At 40.7% G+C, this 20664-nt stretch overlaps 1 long non-coding RNA gene across 2 annotated transcripts; it reads left to right on the top strand.

The window, feature by feature from the left end:
• The first annotated feature begins 15499 nt into the window (after positions 1–15499).
• LOC307036292 lies at positions 15500–20521 on the top strand. Of its 2 annotated transcripts, XR_013807306.1 has the most exons (8): positions 15501–15920; positions 16615–16684; positions 16777–16878; positions 17062–17157; positions 17656–17767; positions 17930–18097; positions 18235–18380; positions 19888–20521. It is a non-coding gene; the product is annotated as an uncharacterized lncRNA (long non-coding RNA). The 2 variants fall into 2 exon arrangements; XR_013807305.1 differs by having other exon boundaries at positions 15500–15920; positions 16615–16878.
• The last annotated feature ends 143 nt before the right edge of the window (positions 20522–20664 follow it).

The following is a 20664-nucleotide window of genomic DNA, read 5'->3' as shown; positions in this document are numbered from 1 at the left end:
AAAAGGATGCTCGGCTCCCTCCAACCAATGCCTCCACTCTTCCAACGCTAACTTCACGGCCAGCAACTCACGGTTTCCCACGTCATAATTTCTCTCTGCCGGGGAGAGCTTCCTGGACAGGAAAGGGCAGGGGTGAAGTTTGTTGTCCTTCTGTTGTTGCTGGGAGAGGACCGCTCCCACCCCCTCGTTGGAGGCATCCACTTCCACCACGAACTGGCGAGTGGGATCCGGCATGGTAAGTATGGGGGCAGTGGTGAACATCTTTTTCAGCCGAGAAAAAGCCTCCTCAGCCTGAGGAGACCACACAAAAGGCACCTGAGGGGACGTGAGGACATGAAGAGGGGCTGCAATAGCGCTGAAGCTCCGCACAAAACGTCTGTAAAAATTATCAAAGCCTAAAAACTGCTGCACTTTCTTGCGAGAGTCAGGGGTAGGCCAACTTGCTACTGCGCCAACTTTTTCTGGGTCCATCCTAACCTGACCTGGGGAAATGATGAAGCCCAAAAAAGTGACTGTTTCTACATGAAATTCACACTTTTCAGCTTTGACAAACAACTTATTTTGGAGCAGTTTCTGTAGAACCAGGCGGACATGTTGTTTGTGGGTGTGAAGGTCAGGGGAGTAGATCAGAATGTCGTCCAGATAAACAAAAACGAAACGGTTCAGAAACTCCCTCAACACGTCGTTGATCATAGCCTGGAAGACTGCAGGAGCGTTTGACAATCCAAACGGCATGACCAGGTATTCATAATGTCCTGAAGGGGTGTTAAAACCCGTCTTCCATTCATCGCCCTCCCTGATCCTGACCAAATGATAGGCGTTACGCAGGTCTAACTTGGTGAAAACCTTGGCTTCCTGAAGCTGCTCGAAAGCGGACGAGATGAGAGGGAGGGGGTACCGGTTTTTAACCGTAATGTCATTGAGAGGTGAGTAGTCGATACAGGGCCTAAGAGACCCATCCTTCTTGCCCACGAAAAAAAACCCTGCACCTGCTGGGGATGAGGAATGACGAATAAGCCCTGTTTTGAGGGAGGCATCAATATAGTCCTTCATGGCCTCTTTCTCAGGTCCTGAAATTGCATAAAGTCGACCCTTAGGAATGGGAGACCCGGCAATCAAGTCAATAGCACAGTCATAGGAGCGGTGAGGAGGAAGAGCCAGAGCTTTGGACTTACTAAAGACTTCACTAAGGTCGTGGTAGCAGGAAGGAACTGAAAGTACATCCGGAAGATATATTTTTGGGACTGTATCCTGCCTAACACTCCCAGTGTTACATCTCCTGTCAATCTTTGCTACCTGCTTAAAACAGTGATCAATGCAATTCTTTCCCCCCCCCCTCCACCCTCCCAGATTGCCAATCTATGTGAGGGTTATGAAGTTTCAACCAGGGAAACCCCAAAATGAGTGGATGTTGGGCTGAGTTAAATAAGTGAAAAGACATTGTCTCGTGGTGGTTATCATTACATCTTACTTCCAAAGGCTCTGTTTGGTGAGTCACTTTAAACAACAGCCGCCCATCGAGAGCACTCGCTTCAAGAGGCTGGGGTAGAGGTTTAGTTTTTATGTCCCATTTTTTAACTAAACCCCAATCCATAAGACTTTCGTCTGCCCCTGAGTCAATGAGAACACCATGAGTAACTACATTGTCTCTGATTTTTACCTGGATCCGGGTCAGGGTGCCAGGAGGAAAGTCAGAGGAAGAGATCCGGCTCACCAACGTACTCCTCTTTATTGGTGAGCCTCCTTTTTTACCGGACAAGCCGCTTGTGGGTGTCCGCGCTGCCCGCAGTAGAAACACAGACCCTCCTTGAATCGACGCTGACGTTCTGCCAGCGACAGCTTGGCGCGGCCCAACTTTATTGGCTCCTCTACGGAGCCAGGGGGCGCTGTTGTCCGGAACGCAGGTGGTGAGGGGTGACGTAGCCTCCAAGAAGAAGTAATATCCAGCGGCGAGCGTCTCCTCTGGAGAGGCGGATCAACCGCATCCTTGGATTTATTCCTTCTCCTCTCCGTCAAACGATTGTCTATCCTTATAGCCATGGATATGACAGAGTCCAAGTCAGCGGGCAGATCGAGAGGCGCCAGCTGGTCTTGTAAAGAATCCAAGAGACCGCTGACGAAAGCGTCAAACAATGCAGCGGAGTTCCAGCCGCTGTCGGCTGCCTTAGTCCGGAACTCGATGGCGTAGTCAGCCACACTCCGCTGATGTTGTCGCAGCTTGATCAGAGCCCGAGCTGCTTCCCTGCCCGGCGTGGTTTGATCGAAGGTCTTCCTCATAGTGTCTATGAAGTTTTCCAGAGACCCGCAGATAGGCGAGCCTCGGGACCATTCTGCCGTGGCCCACGCTGCTGCTCGGCCGGAGAGATGAGAGATCATAAAAGCCACTTTGGAATTGTCCGTGGGAAAAGCAGCCGGTTGGTGGTGATAGTGTAACTCACACTGCACGATGAACGGCCGGCAGCCTTCTGAGTCTCCGGAGTACTTTTCGGGTGGAGCCAGACGCATGGAAGCACTGTGCGGCTCAGTAACCCAGTTGGGATCGAATCCGGTCACCGCTGGAACCGGAGGAGTCGTAGGAGGAGAATCAGCCTGCAGGTGAGTGAGCACATGCTGAACCTCTGCTGCCAGTAGATTCACTTGGGTCGTCACAGATGTTTGTAGTTCCCTCTGGCTGCTGGTTAGATTCTGCACTCCCTGCTGCATGGTGGCCATATGCTCCTCTTGTTGCCCAAGACGTTGGCCCTGAGAGCGGATAGCGTTCTTAATCTGATCTGAGTCGGCTGAGTTCATTTTGATGGTCAGTTCGTACTGTCAAGGGGTGAACAGTGAGGCATGAACTCAATTGCACGACTCAAAACTCAGACTCAGATAGCGTTTCAAAATAAAGACTTTACTGGAATTTTGCACAGTAATAAAATAAGGAAAACAAAACACTCTTTCGAGGAAGACTAGAATCGTGATCTATAGCATAGGTTCGTGAAAGGTCAGTGAAAGGTCCGTGAGGTAAGCCGATACGTAGGTCTTCGAGTGACAACGAACTGACAATTAACAGGAGGGAGCTAACACAATATATACACAGGTAAAGGGGACACAGTTGGAAACAATCAGGGCGGGGAAAATAATCAAGGACGCAGGAGACAGAAAGGGACGGGGAGCGTGGAGGCCTGAAATGAGAGGAAGAAATAATTAAGGGCATAGACATAAAGCACAAGACAAAGGGACATGACAACTCTAACATAAAGAATAAACTTTCACTATAAGTTTCTTGGACATGACAAAAATGGAGTGATTCCATTTTCAATTTACTTTACACTATTCCAAGATAGTTTATTTTTATTTTTCAATTTACTTTGCCAATCCAAGATATTTTTATTTATTTCTTTATTACTTTATATTTTTCTAATATGGTGGATCTCATGTTGTATAAATCATTGCTATTCTAAAATGGTTTGTATCTTTTCACTTTGTAAAAACAAGTGCCTTAACACTGAGCGTGGTATGAGAACAGTTTCTGTGAAAGGAGGGAGGAAGAAATGTTTTGATACCAAGAGTAGTATTATTCATCCCGCTTCCATCACATTAGTATGCATAGAAAGTGACAGGTGCTGTGACAGGTCACACCTCTCCCTACTTATGCTAATGAGCTAAGTCCCGCCTCCCCTTTATTCGAGGTGTGAGATCTCAAGTAGGTGTGATATCCAAAGTAGGTGTGAGATCCGTTGATAGGAGGGGGGTGATGTGTATTCACAGGTGTGAAAAGCCCCCACTGTTGCGCCTTATGGTGTATAATAAAAAATGTTTCAATCACATTAGTATGCATAAAAAGTGACAGGTGGGCCCGCCCCCAAGTCTATTAAAACAAAATGCCGCTTCCATCACATTAGTATACATAAAAGTGACAGAAGGGCCCGCCACATTATGTGATGTCAGAAGACCGAAGGGGTGGAGTGAGATAAAAAAAAAAGAACCCCGTGCAGATAAAAAGCCAGTGATTTCCAATCATCAAGTCATCTTTCCAAAAAGAAAAAATGGCCAAGAGACGCCTCGATATGGGTTTAATCAGCGAGACGCCTGTGACAACTTACCGCCATCCGTCCGGAGCGCCAATCAAGAAACGGATGCAGTATCTGTGCCGGGTTCAAACACCTCCGGTCGAAGATCTTGAAGAGAAATGGCTTCTGGAAAATGAACATGTTTGGGGATACGTATTCAACTATATGGCGAATGAACTGCATTTCTACAATCTGAAGAATGGAGAAACGTATGGACCCCACAGTGTTAAAGCAACGTTGACCTCAACAGATTGGACTGTGTTAACTCTGGTGTCTTCCAGAGATCTCCACGCAACCATTGTATCGGAAGAAGTAGTGCATCAAGAAAACACTGTGGAACCAGCGGTGTACAAGATATGTGCAACAAAAAGCAAAGAAACGCAAACAAAAAGCGAGATCAAAGAAGAGTTTTCATCGTTACCCCTCAATGTGGAGGAAGAAGAAGGAAATATCCCCCCGCCGCCAGAAGTGAAAAGAGTCCTGACAAGCACCGTCTGGGAAACTAAAAGCGGACCATCTGGGCGATGGTATTACCGCGCAAGCCGTTTGCTGACGCAGGGGGGAGGGGTTCTCTCTAAAACACAGTGTCCTGCCATCTCTCTCTGTTTCTGCTGATGTTTAAAATATACAAAATAACGTTTTATATACTTACTCTCTTGTTAAAAGGTGATGAAGTTTGTAGCGTAAGCCAGCCATCAGTGTTCTAGTTTTAAGGATCGAAGGATCCAATGTATTTTTTAAATGGAGCAGAAATAGAAATAGTCTCCCAGTGCAAGTATCTTGAACAGAGAGTGTCATATTGGACTCGCACTTGACTTTTTAAGAAACATATCCAGAAAGTATCCAATACCATTAAATTCAACTTGCAACATTTTAAACAAATTAGACCTTTTTCTTAACTGTCAATGCTGCAAAGTCATACCTCCACTGTATGATTCTATCCCACATTGAATACTGTTTTACAAACTGGTCGTTTGCTTGTGCCACACACCTGAAACCCATAGAACAGCTGTTCAAGAGAGCTATCCAGGTGTTTGACAGAAAGCCACAGTCATACCACCACTGTACCATCCTTGAATATGCTGCTCATGCTCTTTCTGCATATCATGTATTTATTTTTGCTGTATGTATATATATAAATGTCATGTTCTTATATGCTGTATGTGACGGGACTATAGATGGAAATTAGCTCAGAGCTCAAATCCGGCTCATTTACACTTGTAAGCATTATATTTGATTTAAAGTGTTCATCAATGTGCACTACGGTAGCCCTGAAGAAAATTAAACATTAAAATATATTATCGATGTCCCCATTCCCAGTTTGTTTTGGGAATAATTGCGATGTTTACTATGTTTTTGGTAGCTCTTAACAAAACAGAATTTTTGTAAAAGACTGCGACTCTAAAAGGCAAGTTTGTAATTTTAACACTGTTTCGATGAAACAATACATTATACAATATTACGACTTTTTTGCCATATTTTTAACACAATCTTTTTTTTTGTGGTTGTAGGGCTTCAAGATATTTTTCATGTCATGCATAAACACGGTGTCATCTTTTCCTTGAAACTGACGTGCTGCCCGTTTTACAAAACAAGTTATTTTTCTGCTTCTTCATCCTCTGAATTTTCCTCCCCCGTCCCTCTTCCTTCAGCCAGCACAACAAGAATCAAGGTGGATCTGTGAAATGAAACACCTCTTCCCAAAGCGTGACTTCCCTATTGAGAGCATGCGTCTAGGGCAGTAGGGTCTAAACCAATTGGCCAGATATACTAACACGCAGAACGTACGGTATGTTTGAAGACTAACCATTTATCCAGTTCAAGCTGTCTTTAAGATGTGACATTGCGCTCTGACTATCCCCCGTAAAATGGTGACAAACTATTACTTATTCTTAAATTTGACCTCTTGCTGCTTGTTTGAAAATGATAGATGAAAAAATAACTTTAAAAAAAAAGACTCAAACAGCGAGGGACATTATACTGGTGAAAAAACTCTCAACGACGATGTTCAGTAAACGATCAATCAAAATCGAAGGATCCAATGTATTTTTAAATGGAGCAGAAATAGAACTAGTCTCCCAGTGCAAGTATCTTGAACAGGGAGTGTCATATTGGAACTCGCACTTGACTTTTTAAGAAACATATCCAGAAAGTATCCAATACCATTAAATTCAACTTGCAACATTTTAAACAAATTAGACCTTTTCTTAACTGTCAATGCTGCAAAGTCATACCTCCACTGTATGATTCTATCCCACATTGAATACTGTTTTACAAACTGGTCGTTTGCTTGTGCCACACACCTGAAACCCATAGAACAGCTGTTCAAGAGAGCTATCCGGGTGTTTGACAGAAAGCCACAGTCATACCACCACTGTACCATCCTTGAATATGCTGCTCATGCTCTTTCTGCATATCATGTATTTATTTTTGCTGTATGTATATATATAAATGTCATGTTCTTATATGCTGTATGCAAGCCCGCCTTAACCTGCCATCAGGCCCTGGGGCTGATAGTTTTTGTAGGCCCCCTATTTAAACAACAAATCAAAGTCATTTATAGCCTCGGCAGGCTCTGTGATCGCACTTCTCCACTCTGCTCTACACGCGCCTGGTCCTCTCCTCCATATGAGTGACGTATCGGGCCTCCCTCATGTATTTGTCCGGTTGCCGTTGGATCCCCTCCACGTAGCAAGTCCTCGTCGTCCTCTCCATCTCCTCCAATAGATAATGTCCCTCCTGTCTGTTTGTCCTCTCCCGCTACTCCATCGCTATCAGAACCAGACGGCCTACTTGTCTCCGAGGCCCCGCGGCCGGCACCGCTACCGCTCGGTACAGAACTCATCTGTCCTTCCTCCTCATCCTGGCCTACAGGTTTAAAATAACCTGTAAGCTTCAGCATTTTTTGTAATAGCTGCTTGTCTCGAAACTCCTTTTCCCTCAACAATTTCCTTTTCCGAGCGCCACTCAAACTTTTTCTTCACTCAATCACTCGCAATTTGAATAAGTCACATGTGAAACATATTCTCATTCTGACGTGTGTGTGTGTGTTTGTGTATATTTGCGTTTGTGTGTATTGTGTTTGTTTCCCGGGGAAAACCCTCACGAGAAACATCGGCTGTTGTTATGCCTGCTGTGACGTCAAGTTACTCCGTTCTCCGCTTGTAATTATGCCGTTACAAGCTTCAAAGTTGTATTTATCATCTGAATTTGCCGAAACAAGTTTAATATTCTGAAAGCCAAGACTTTGTTTTTTTTAAATCAGATGAAAACAAACTGTAACGGACCTTGCTGTGTTATCTATCATTACTCTACGTCTTACAATAATAATTTCAGTGGAGGGAGGGGGGCGGCGCTGTGGAACAGCAGAGTGGCGAGGGAGAGCTGTCGTCTTCCCTTTACAAGATTCAAAAATGTATTTATCGTGTGATTTTGGAAATGAAAGTTTCCTATTATGAAAGCCAAGAATTTGTTTATTTAAAAAAATTAAAAAAAACACCCGAAATAAAAAAAAAGATTTTTTTTTTAAATTTTTAAATTTTTTAATTGGCTCATGATAGGCCCCCGATCTCCGTAGGCCCCTGGGCTTCAGCCCAGGTCAGCCCGTGCATTAAGGCGGCCCTGGCTGTATGTGACGGGACTAAAGATGGAAATTAGCTCAGAGCTAAAATCCGGCTCATTTACACTTGTAAGCATTATATTTGTTTTAAAGTGTTCATCAATGTGCACTACGGTAGCCCTGAAGAAAATTAAACATTAAAATATGTTATCGATGTCCCCATTCCCAGTTTATTTTGGGAATAATTACGATGTTTACTATGTTTTTGGTAGCTCTTAACAAAACAGAATATTTGTAAAAGACTGCGACTCTAAAAGGCAAGTTTGTGATTTTAACACTGTTTCGATGAAACAATACATTATACAATATTACGACTTTTTTGCCATATTTTTAACACAATCTTTTTTTTGTGGTTGTAGGGCTTCAAGATATTTTGCATGTCATGCATAAACACGGTGTCATCTTTTCCTTGAAACTGACGTGCTGCCCGTTTTACAAAACAAGTTATTTTTCTGCTTCTTCATCCTCTGAATTTTCCTCCCCCGTCCCTCTTCCTTCAGCCAGCACAACAAGAATCAAGGTGGATCTGTGAAATGAAACACCTCTTCCCAAAGCGTGACTTCCCTATTGAGAGCATGCGTCTAGGGCAGTAGGGTCTAAACCAATTGGCCAGATATACTAACATGCAGAACGTACGGTATGTTTGAAGACTAACCATTTATCCAGTTCAAGCTGTCTTTAAGATGTGACATTGCGCTCTGACTATCCCCCGTAAAATCGTGACAAACTATTACTTATTCTTAAATTTGACCTCTTGCTGCTTGGTTGAAAATGATAGATGAAAAAAAAACTTTAAAAAAAAAGACTCAAACAGCGAGGGACATTATACTGGTGAAAAAACTCTCAACGACGATGTTCAGTAAACGATCAATCAAAATCGAAGGATCCAATGTATTTTTAAATGGAGCAGAAATAGAACTAGTCTCCCAGTGCAAGTATCTTGAACAGAGAGTGTCATATTGGAACTCGCACTTGACTTTTTAAGAAACATATCCAGAAAGTATCCAATACCATTAAATTCAACTTGCAACATTTTAAACAAATTAGACCTTTTTCTTAACTGTCAATGCTGCAAAGTCATACCTCCACTGTATGATTCTATCCCACATTGAATACTGTTTTACAAACTGGTCGTTTGCTTGTGCCACACACCTGAAACCCATAGAACAGCTGTTCAAGAGAGCTATCCAGGTGTTTGACAGAAAGCCACAGTCATACCACCACTGTACCATCCTTGAAAATCACAATTTCTTGAGTTTTTGACATTTTTATGTCTTTTAAAAGTATGTGTTTTTAAAAAAATAATATTTACATGGGCTGGCCCCCCTCCCCTTGGGGGAATTCATCCACAGGAAACACACTGGACGCAGCACTAGGTCAGAAACCAGAGGAGACTGGGAAGTCCACCACAGACGGACCACCTTTGGACAAAATGTCCTCTCCATTAAAGGCAGCTCATTGTGGAATAGCCCCCCAACTGAGATACGGGATTGTCCCACTCTCAATAGTTTTAAAGGTCAACTTAAAGAATGGTTGAGCAACAAACAGATGTGTAATCACCGCTAAATAAATGCACTTTAACACAGGGGTATCTCCTCTTGCACTTTATGTAGCGCTTGTATCTTATCTTGCACTTTATATATCATAGCTGCTAAATTGTACTGCCATGTGGTAAATGCTTGTATGCTGCTCAAGCTCTTTCTGCATATCATGTATTTTATTTTTGCTGTATATATATATATAAATGTCATGTTCTTATATGCTGTATGGGACGGGACTACAGATGGAAATTAGCTCAAAGCTAAAATCCGGCTCATTTACACTTGTAAGCATTATTTTTGTTTTAAAGTGTTCATCAATGTGCACTACGGTAGCCCTGAAGAAAATTACACATTAAAATAGGTTATCGATGTCCCCATTCCCAGTTTGTTTTGGGAATAATTGCGATGTTTACTATGTTTTGGTAGCTCTTAACAAAACAGAATTTTTGTAAAAGACTGCGACTCTAAAAGGCAAGTTTGTGATTTTAACACTGTTTCGATGAAACAATACATTATACAATATTACGACTTTTTGCCATATTTTTAACACAATATACTTGTACCTTTTTTTTTTTGTGGTTGTAGGGCTTCAAGATATTTTGCATGTCATGCATAAACACAGTGTCATCTTTTCCTTGAAACTGACGTGCTGCCCGTTTTACAAAACAAGTTATTTTTCTGCTTCTTCATTCTCTGAATTTCCTCCCCCGTCCCTCTTCCTTCAGCCAGCACAACAAGAATCAAGGTGGATCTGTGAAATGAAACACCTCGTCCCAAAGCGTGACTTCCCAATTGAGAGCATGTGTCTAGGGCAGTAGGGTCTAAACCAATTGGCCAGATAAACTAACATGCAGAACGTACGGTATGTTTGAAGACCATTTATCCAGTTCAAGCTGTCTTTAAGATGTGACATTGCGCTCTGACTATTTCCCGTAAAATGGTGACAAACTATTACTTATTCTTAAATTTGACCTCTTGCTGCTTGGTTGAAAATGATTGTTGAAAAATAACTTTAAAAAAAAAAGACTCAAACAGCGAGGGACATTATACTGGTGAAAAAAACTCTCAATTCTACAGATGACTCCCCCTCCACTCAACGCAATAAGTCCCTCCCTCCACTCAGCAAAGCAATCAAAACAAAGGACCCCACTAAGACGACAGTTTGAAAACTAGCTATGGATCTGAGAAAGACCAAGTCTCCCCCCGCGAGTTGCAGCCAGGAACAAACTCCTGGACTACCATCATCACCACCATTCTGGACACCCGAATATTGCAGTACTACTGCTGCTTATTTTGCTCCTTGGGCCAAGACGTCTCTGTTTATGGACACAGTGAAATCAGTGTTGGTTGATATTGTGGAGGGGGTGATACATCGGTACAGAGAAGAAATATGCAACGGATGCCGAGTCAGTCACCCCGGCCAGAGGCAACACGATTGTCTGAATGACATGCCCGATTTTTTCTTCAGAAACAATTACAACGCGTTAATGAAAAGACTCTGGCTCACCGACTTCATTACTGAGATCGACCAAACTCTTATTGATAAAGAAATTTTCACAGCTGATTGGAGGATCCAAGGCGCTTCGGAGACTTTTCTGCACAATCTCAAAAATTGTAGACGCCTCAAGGAGAGACTTGAAAAGATCCATGCCGAGTTGGATGGAGAAGAAAAAGACTAATAACCTGCGGTTGGTTGAAGCCAGTGATTTTTTCTTTTTCGATACATTGACTTTTTCTTTAAAGTAAAATAAAAATGGGAACTACTATGCAAAACGCTCGGTATATATTGATCAGAATGTAGTCAATACCCTTTTAATAAGTATGGTGATGAGGACGATTGAAAACAGAGTGAATAGTGATCCCCGCGTAAACAGAATGGCTGAAGTTTGTAAACTCGAAGACATTTTGGATATCGTTTGTTCTGGCAGTACTATTCCTGGTCATTGGGAAATGATTGTAAACGAAACATTTAAATTGGCCTGGAATCTTCATTTTCCGAAACATTCTGTAACATTACCGAAGAAATGAAACAAACATCAAAAGTGTATCATGTGCTCTCATTGTATGCTCTGTTTGTAGATGTAATGCATCTTTGTGTCAAAAACAGCATACACATGAATATTTTGACTGAAGTGAAAAAACTCCATCATGATATTTCCAGTAATCTGGGGAATTCTAAGCTGGAGACGGTCCTGGGGATGTTACAATCAGTATAACTATTGATTTTGTGTGTGAAAATGTTTAAATGTAAATAGGACATTTTTTAAAAAAAATAAAAAAAAGTGTTTTTTACATTTTAAAAACTGTTGTCTTCATTATAGCAAGGGGAGCGTTTCTGATACATGTGTATTACAGTCCTTCACATGCACTGTTGTCTTCATTATAACAAGGGGAGGGTAACAGTGAAGATGTATGATACATGTGTATTGAAACGTGAGTATTATACCCCCACAGAAACACAGAAACATGGAAACACAGAAACACAGAAACACAGAAAACACTGAAACCACTGAAACACTGAAAAAAAAGTCAAATAGTATCAGCCTCCCATTGACTTTTTAAAATACTGATGTGTTTATTGAAAAACCATACTAGCACACAAGCCTGTTTTTTGTGTTTTCAGTGTTTTCGGTGTTTCTGTGGTTCTGTGTTTCTGTGTTTTCTGTGTTTCTGTGTTTCTGTGTTTTCTGTGTTTTCTGTGTTTCTGTGGTTCTGTGTTTCTGTGTTTTCTGTGTTTCTGTGTGTCGTGTTTCTGTGTTTTTGTGTTTCTGTGTTTCTGTGTTTTCTTTGTGTCTGTGTTTTTGTGTTTCTGTGTTTCTGTGTTTTTGTGTTTCTGTGTTTCTGTGGTTCTGTGGTTCTGTGTCTTGGTGTGTCGGTGTTTCAGTGTTTTTGTGTTTTTGTGTTTCTGTGTTTCTGTGTTTCTCTGTGTTTTTGTGTTTCTGTGTTTCTGTGGTTCTGTGTCTCGGTGTGTCGGTGTTTCAGGTTTTTTTTGTGTTTTTGTGTTTTTGTGTTTCTGTGTTTCTGTGTTTTCTGTGTTTCTGTGTTTCCATGTTTCTGTGTTTCTGTGTTTCTGTGTCTCTGTTGTTCTGTGTTTCTGTGTTTCTGTAGTTCTGTGTCTCTGTGTTTTGGTGTTTCTGTGTTTCTGTGTTTCTGTGGGGGTATAATACGCACGTTTCGATACACATGTATCATACATCTTCACTGTTATCCTCCCCTTGTTATAATGAAGACAACAGTGCATGTGAAGGACTGTAATACACATGTATCAGACACGCTCCCCTTGCTATAATGAAGACAACAGTTTTTAAAATGTAAAAAACACTTTTAATTTTTTTTTTTCCTATTTACATTTAAACATTTTCACACACAAAATCAATAGTTATACTGATTGTAACATCCCCAGGACCGTCTCCAGCTTAGAATTCCCCAGATTACTGGAAATATCATGATGGAGTTTTTTCACTTCAGTCAAAATATTCATGTGTATGCTGTTTTTGACACAAGGATGCATTACATCTACAAACAGAGCATACAATGAGAGCACATGATACATTTTTGATGTCTGTTTCATTTCTTCGGTAATGTTACAGAATGTTTCGGAAAATGAAGATTCCAGGACCACTTTAAATGTTTCGTTTACAATCGTTTCCCAATGACCAGGAATAGTACTGCCAGAACGAACGATATCCAAAATGTCTTCTAGTTTACAAACTTCAGCCATTCTGTTTACACGGGGATCACTATTCACTCTGTTTTCAATCGTCCTCATCACCACACTTATTAAAAGGGTATTGACTACATTCTGATCAATATATACCGAGCGTTTTGCATAGTAGTTCCCCATTTTTATTTTACTTTCAAGAAAAAGTCAATGTATTGAAAAATAAAAAATCCCTGGCTTCAACCAACCGCAGGTTATTAGTCTTCTTCTTCTCCATCCAACTCGGCATGGATCTTTTCAAGTCTCTCCTTGAGGCGTCTACAATTTTTGAGATTGTGCAGAAAAGCCTCCGAAGCGCCTTGGATCCTCCAATCATCCGTGAACATTTCTTTATCAATAAGAGTCTGGTCGATCTCAGTAATGAAGTCGGTGAGCCAGAGTCTTTTCATTAACGCGTTGTAATTGTTTCTGAAGAAAAAATCGGGCATGTCATTCAGACAATCGTGTTGCCTCTGGCCGGGGTGACTGACTCGGCATCCGTTGCATATTTCTTCTCTGTACCGATGTATCACCCCCTCCACAATATCAACCAACACTGATTTCACTGTGTCCATAAACAGAGAAGTCTTGGCCCAAGGAGCAAAATAAGCAGCAGTAGTACTGCAAGATTCGGGTGTCCAGAATGGTGGTGATGATAGTAGTCCAGGAGTTTGTTCCTGGCTGCAACTCACGGGGGGAGAATTGGTTTTTCTCAGATCCATAGCTAGTTTTCAAACTGTCGTCTTAGTGGGGTCCTTAGTTTTAGATGCTTTGCTGAGTGGAGGGAGGGACTTATTGCGTTGAGTGGAGGGGGAGTCATCTGTAGAATTGAGAGTTTTTTTCACCAGTATAATGTCCCTCGCTGTTTGAGTCTTTTTTTTTAAAAGTTATTTTTCAACTATCATTTTCAACCAAGCAGCAAGAGGTCAAATTTAAGAATAAGTAATAGTTTGTCACCATTTTACGGGAAATAGTCAGAGCGCAATGTCACATCTTAAAGACAGCTTGAATTGGATAAATGGTTAGTCTTCAAACATACCGTACGTTCTGCATGTTAGTTTATCTGGCCAATTGGTTTAGACCCTACTGCCCTAGACGCATGCTCTCAATTGGGAAGTCACGCTTTGGGAAGAGGTGTTTCATTTCACAGATCCACCTTGATTCTTGTTGTGCTGGCTGAAGGAAGAGGGACGGGGGAGGAAAATTCAGAGGATGAAGAAGCAGAAAAATAACTTGTTTTGTAAAACGGGCAGCACGTCAGTTTCAAGGAAAAGATGACACCGTGTTTATGCATGACATGCAAAATATCTTGAAGCCCTACAACCACAAAAAAAAAAAAGGTACAAGTATATTGTGTTAAAAATATGGCAAAAAGTCGTAATATTGTATAATGTATTGTTTCATCGAAACTGTGTTAAAATCACAAACTTACCTTTTAGAGTCGCAGTCTTTTACAAAAATTCTGTTTTGTTAAAAGCTACCAAAACATAGTAAACATCGCAATTATTCCCAAAACAAACTGGGAATGGGGACATCGATAACCTATTTTAATGTTTAATTTTCTTCAGGGCTACCGTAGTGCACATTGATGAACACTTTAAAACAAAAATAATGCTTACAAGTGTAAATGAGCCGGATTTTAGCTTTGAGCTAATTTCCATCTGTAGTCCCGTCCCATACAGCATATAAGAACATGACATTTATATATATATATACAGCAAAAATAAAATACATGATATGCAGAAAGAGCATGAGCAGCATACAAGCATTTACCACATGGCAGTACAATGTAGCAGCTATGATATATAAAGTGCAAGATAAGATAAAAGCGCTACATAAAGTGCAAGAGGAGATACCCCTGTGTTAAAGTGCATTTATTTAGCGGTGATTACACATCTGTTTGTTGCTCAACCATTCTTTAAGTTGACCTTTAAAACTATTGAGAGTGGGACAATCCCGTATCTCAGTTGGGGGGCTATTCCACAATGAGCTGCCTTTAATGGAGAGGACATTTTGTCCAAAGGTGGTCCGTCTGTGGTGGACTTCCCAGTCTCCTCTGGTTTCTGACCTAGTGCTGCGTCCAGTGTGTTTTCTGTGTATGAATTCCCCCAAGGGGAGGGGTGCCAGCCCATGTAAATATTTTTTTTTTAAAAACACATACTTTTAAAAGACATAAAAATGTCAAAAACTCAAGAAATTGTGATTTTCAAGGATGGTACAGTGGTGGTATGACTCAATCAATCAATCAATGTTTATTTATATAGCCCAATATCACAAATGTTACATTTGTCTCAGTGGACTTCACAGTTTGTACAGAATATCAGTATGACAATACGACACCCTCTGTCCTTAGACCCTCACATCGTACAAGGAAAAACTTCCAGAGAAAACCCACAGTTTAAAGGGAAAAATGGGAGACTGTGACTGTACGGAATGCCATTTAAGCCAAAATTAAATAAATAAATAAATACATCAATAATTAAATAAATACATATATATATATATAAATATGCCTATGAAATAAATAAATGAGGCAATACATATGTATACATGTACATTTAAATACACATTTATTTATTTCATGGGACTTTTATTTCATAATGAGACATTTATTTCAAGAGACTTTTATTTCATAATGACACATTTATTTATTTCAAGAGACTTGTATATCATAATGACACATTTATTTATTTCAAGAGAATCGTATTTCATAATGACATATTTATTTATTTCAGATGACTTGTATTTCATAATGACGCATTTATTTATTTCAGGTGACTTGTATTTCATGATGAGACATTTCATGATGAGACATTTCCATTCCTTATATGCAAATGAACGGGGCGTGGTTAGCTCACAGATCCAGAGACCCAGACCAAAGCAACAGCACCACAACATTGACACTAACTGGTTCTTATCTGGTCCGCCCAATGCTGCTCTTCTGAGAGCAACCGCTCTGACAGCTCTCTCTAGTCTCTACTGGGAAACAGCTAAAAGTCCTTCTGGAGGTAAGCAATGCAACACAATTACACCCAGTCTGAGAGTAAAATATTTCTCAAAGGTTCGTTTTGCTTTCTTACAACGTTAAGTTAATGTTAACGTAACCTTAAGTTTGCTAGGAGGCTATTGTTACGAGCTAGCTGTCTTAGCTAACAACAGTTAGCAGCTAACGTTTTCTGCAGTTTGTGTTGTTCTGAAAAACGTGATGTAGTTATTTAAGGGTATGTTAAATTAACGTTATTTTACAAGTTGAAAGAGTTAAGTTGTGTTTAAAATCGTCAATGTAATGCACGTTAGAGGTTTTTAGTTTGACATGAAGTTAGCTAACGTTAGCTAACTCTACCAGGTTAGCATATTAAGCTGTACTTTCTGTGGCAGCTAGCTTAATACAAAGAGGGGTTTTGTGCTTCATTGCAAACTTTTCTTTGTTAATCTACCTGAAACTCTAGGGACAGTTTGTTTCTACTCAACTATACAGACCATTGTTGAGAAGATGCAAAACATACTGTACATGAGTTAGGTCCAACATATACCTTGAGCAATGTTACTTTGCTGCTAAAAATGAAACATCATTATCAGATGAGGACATCACCAAAGTGTGTGAGTCTGTCAGGGGATTTGATCTGTTCTCTGCATGTCGTACACACTGCTCTGGTATTACTTATCTTGTAAAATGTAAGTCTCGCTCTTGTCATCGTTCAGGCTTTGCATTTGAACTCCTATGACTGGTTACGGACTTGAAGGGAACGCCTTCCTGACATCCAGGAAAAAGGTGAGATTCTAATACATTTGAATGCCAAAAGCAAGTTATTGTTTTAACTTTTAAATATGATTGTTTTGGGGCATTTCAATTTTATTGGACAGAGGCAGTAGAGATCTACTGGAAACAGTGGAGAGGGAGGAGATGATATGCAGCAAAAGGCCGAGCCGGATGGTTGCTGCTCCGTGTGGAACGTGTTCTATCAGGTAAAGCACTTTGGTAGGCCTACCCAGTTATTTATGGTATTGAGTTTGAATTTAGCATTTGGAATGTCATTTCCAACAGTGCATTATAAAGACTGAAAGATGTAAAGCTTGAAATGATTTCGTCTTTTACTTAAGAGGATGTTTGTCCTCCTGTGTTGTCTTATTTCCTTATCTTTCTTTCAGGTGTAACATCTACCAATGGTACATGACAGAGACCTCCTCCACCTCTTTGCTGTCTTACTAGTCAATCCTTCTGATCAGGTCCTTTCCTAAATAGTGGTAAGTTTTACAGTTCAGTGTACGTTAATTTAGCAACTTAATGCTTTACCGCTGTTGAATAAACCCTATATTGCTAGTCATTTTATTAAAACTACGATTTTAAACTTTTTGATTCCAATTACAATAAGTTATAATTGTAAAACATATCTTAACATCCATCAGCAATCAATACAACAAATCATCCAACACTAAATCTGGACCTATTTCTTTTGATACAGCAGCATGTTTTGGGACTGCTCATTGATGTCATCAAGAGCCATTGAGTCTACCTTTTTGTAGTCGGCCTCTCAGAATGTTTATCATTTCTTTGTCTCTTAACATTCCTAAACATTTTTCTTTTTTTATTGTTGACATTGTTTTGTTCTTTATTTTTGTTGTGAGAATCACTTTGCAATTATTGTGTAAGTGCTATATAAATAGTTGTACTAATATTATTGTTGTTACCATCATTACTATTATTAATAAGGTCTTCTTTGTTTTCTTTATTTATCGCTGCAGAAAGGATCATGCCAGCCCACATCAAACACCTGATCAAGAGCTTGTGAACCTCACTGCTGCGGACACCTGTGTGATATTCCACTCTGACTGGAACCCTCAAAATGACCTGCAGGTACGATATATATATCTGCTCTGTCTGTCCTAAAGATAGTTCAATAGGGCTACAACAACAACAGTCTTTCCGTTTATTCCCTCGGTTCTTTAAGTGTATATTTTCCCATTTAATGCTTAAAAACTTTGCTCTTTTGATCCCTCTTTTAATTTTTTATTTCAGGTTCAAGCTCGGTGTCATCGTTTTGGCCAGTCTAAGGCGGTGAAGGTGTACCGTCTGATCACTAGAAACTATGAGAGGGAAAAGCTGGATAAAGCTAGTCTGAAGCTCGGGCTGGACCGTGCTGTCCTGCATAGCACGAGTGGGAACAAAGAAGGCAACAACAACGGGGTGAGAAAAAAAAAATCTGTCATATTTCTAGATGCCAAGTCATTTTTGGGTCAGTCGCTGTTGCAGTACGCTTAGTTTAATTTCAAAAAGAGTTTTCTAAATCCACTTGTGTAAATGTCTCTCTGCGTCGCCTTTAGCCGGTCCAGCAGTTCTCCAAGACGGAGATCGAGGACCTCCTGAGGAAAGGAGCCTACGCCGCCATCATGGACGAGAACGACGAAGGCAATCGCTTCTGTTAGGAGGACATCGACCAGATCCTGCAGCGAAGAGCCACCATCACCAGGTATGTTCTTAGCAACACTAGCCACTTGCGCTTTGTGAGATACCAAGTACTTGGCTATTTGAAATGTAATATTGATGATGTAATAATTAAAACTAGGGATGGGTACCGAGCCCCAGTATTAACGGGGCCCGGGGCTGAATTATTAAAGACCGTGGTACCGTTAACGTCCAACGTTATCGATCTTTTTATCGGTACTGGAGACATTTAAAAAATAGATGTCATATGTATTATATCTACACAAACATTATATCGCAGTCTTACTGTCGCCAACTCCGTTTCTAATATGCAAAAAGACTACGAAGTGCGTCTATGATTTATTTTTGATCTTTCCAATCCAGACGAGAGATCTCTCTCCCCTGTCGGTGTGCGAGGGGGGGGGGTAGTTTACACACAGAACCTGCTACATGCATGCAACACACACACACACACACACACACACACACACACACACACACACACACACACACACACACACACACACACACACACACACACACACACACACACACACACACACACACACACACACACACACACACACACACACACACACACACACACACACACACACACACACACACACACACACACACACACACACACACACACACACACACACACACACACACACACACACACACACACACACACACACACACACACACACACACACACACACACACACACACAGAGACACACACACACACACACACACACGTGTGCGCACTCAAACACATGGCGGAGAGAACTAAGCGCCCCGAGGGTAGTTATGTTACCCGTCTTGAGCATGGATGTATAATAAGAACTGGATACAGCGTGGGAGGCGGGGTCTCGTTCTTTCCTATGAGAGCTGCTCATTTGCGCATGAAGTCAAAATGGCCCAACTTTTGAGAGAGCGAAACGTCACAGATTACCCAGCATGCCTGGCTGTCAGAGCAGAAGAACCCGTTTGTGCGCTCACAGAGCATGCGCCCCTTAAGCCCCGCCCCCCCGAGCACACACTCTCGGCTCACTAGAATGAATGGAGAGAGAGAATAAATCTAGATTCGGCTTTTAGTGCATTTTACAACTTTAAGGACTTAATGATTCTAAGGCTATACAATAGTTCATACTGGGTAGTTTATTTAGTTTCAAAAAAATTATCCACCGATTTACAGACGTCTCTTTCCCGATGTTAGTCAAGGGGAAAAAGTATTTCTGGGCCGGTGGACGTCACAGACTGATAAGGAAATTGTAGTACCGCCGTTTGGACACAACGAATATTTTTCTCAGAGTCCGGCGCACTTCCTGGGGGCTTGGTCTTGAGGTGGAAAATGCTCGTTGCCAAAAGTGCAATAAGAGTTTAGCATACGTATGTATGTATGTTAACTCAATGATACAAACATGGGTTAATGATTAGAGGTAACTGAGTTATTTATTTAGTTAAAGTTACAGCTATTCTGTTTGCAGTTCTATCATCACATAATTTAATACGATTTGTTAAAACATTGTTGTTTCTTATTTTCAGTTTGCTTCAAGCAGTGGCTGTACGAGAAAGACGTGGAGGACCAAGAAATGCTGTCCAGATTGGCAAAGACCGGAAGATACATAACAGAGAAGATAATGGATATTAACAAGAAAAATAATGTTTATAATTTCTTTGTTGCTGTTTACATTTTGAATTATATTTGTTATTTTTAAATCAAACGCATCTATTTTAGATGATATATTTATTTAGATGTACGTTTTTTTTGTAATATTATTGTATTAGGTATAATTTATTAAATAAAAATACTGTTATGAACACTATACAATGTCTTTATTTTGATAGTTACCAGAGTACATTGTATATTTAATACTAACATAAGCTGGTGATAGATAAATGCTGGTCTGCTGGTCTGCCAGCAGACACATATTTATAAAGAAAGAAAGAGAAGGGAGGAAATGATGATAGCTAGACTCAGAATAAATCACACAGCATTGAATGGTACGCTGCATGTCATGGGGAAAAGTAACAGTGACAAGTGTAGGAACTGTGGAGTTAAAGAAAATGTGGAACATCTATAAAGCTGAAAGAGAAAAACTAAAGGATAACGTTTTAGAGGCAGAGAGGGAATGGAGTGTGGTTGGTATTTTGGGAACAAAAGGTTTGCTGCTAAAGATCTGTACAACAAAAGATCTGTAGGACTGAAGGATTAATGGTCATCCACCTTTATGATTTCCCTTCAACGTCACCACACAACCATCTCTCTGTTCCCTGCTCTCGGCTTCCTTCCATCGTGTCGCTCTTCAATCCTTCATTTTC

Source organism: Notothenia rossii (genome assembly GCF_949606895.1).
Source record: "Notothenia rossii genome assembly, chromosome: 4".
In the NCBI taxonomy this organism is placed as follows: domain Eukaryota; kingdom Metazoa; phylum Chordata; class Actinopteri; order Perciformes; family Nototheniidae; genus Notothenia; species Notothenia rossii.
Note: the sequence above shows the minus strand (reverse complement) of the source record. Positions and strands in the feature narration are given on the sequence as shown.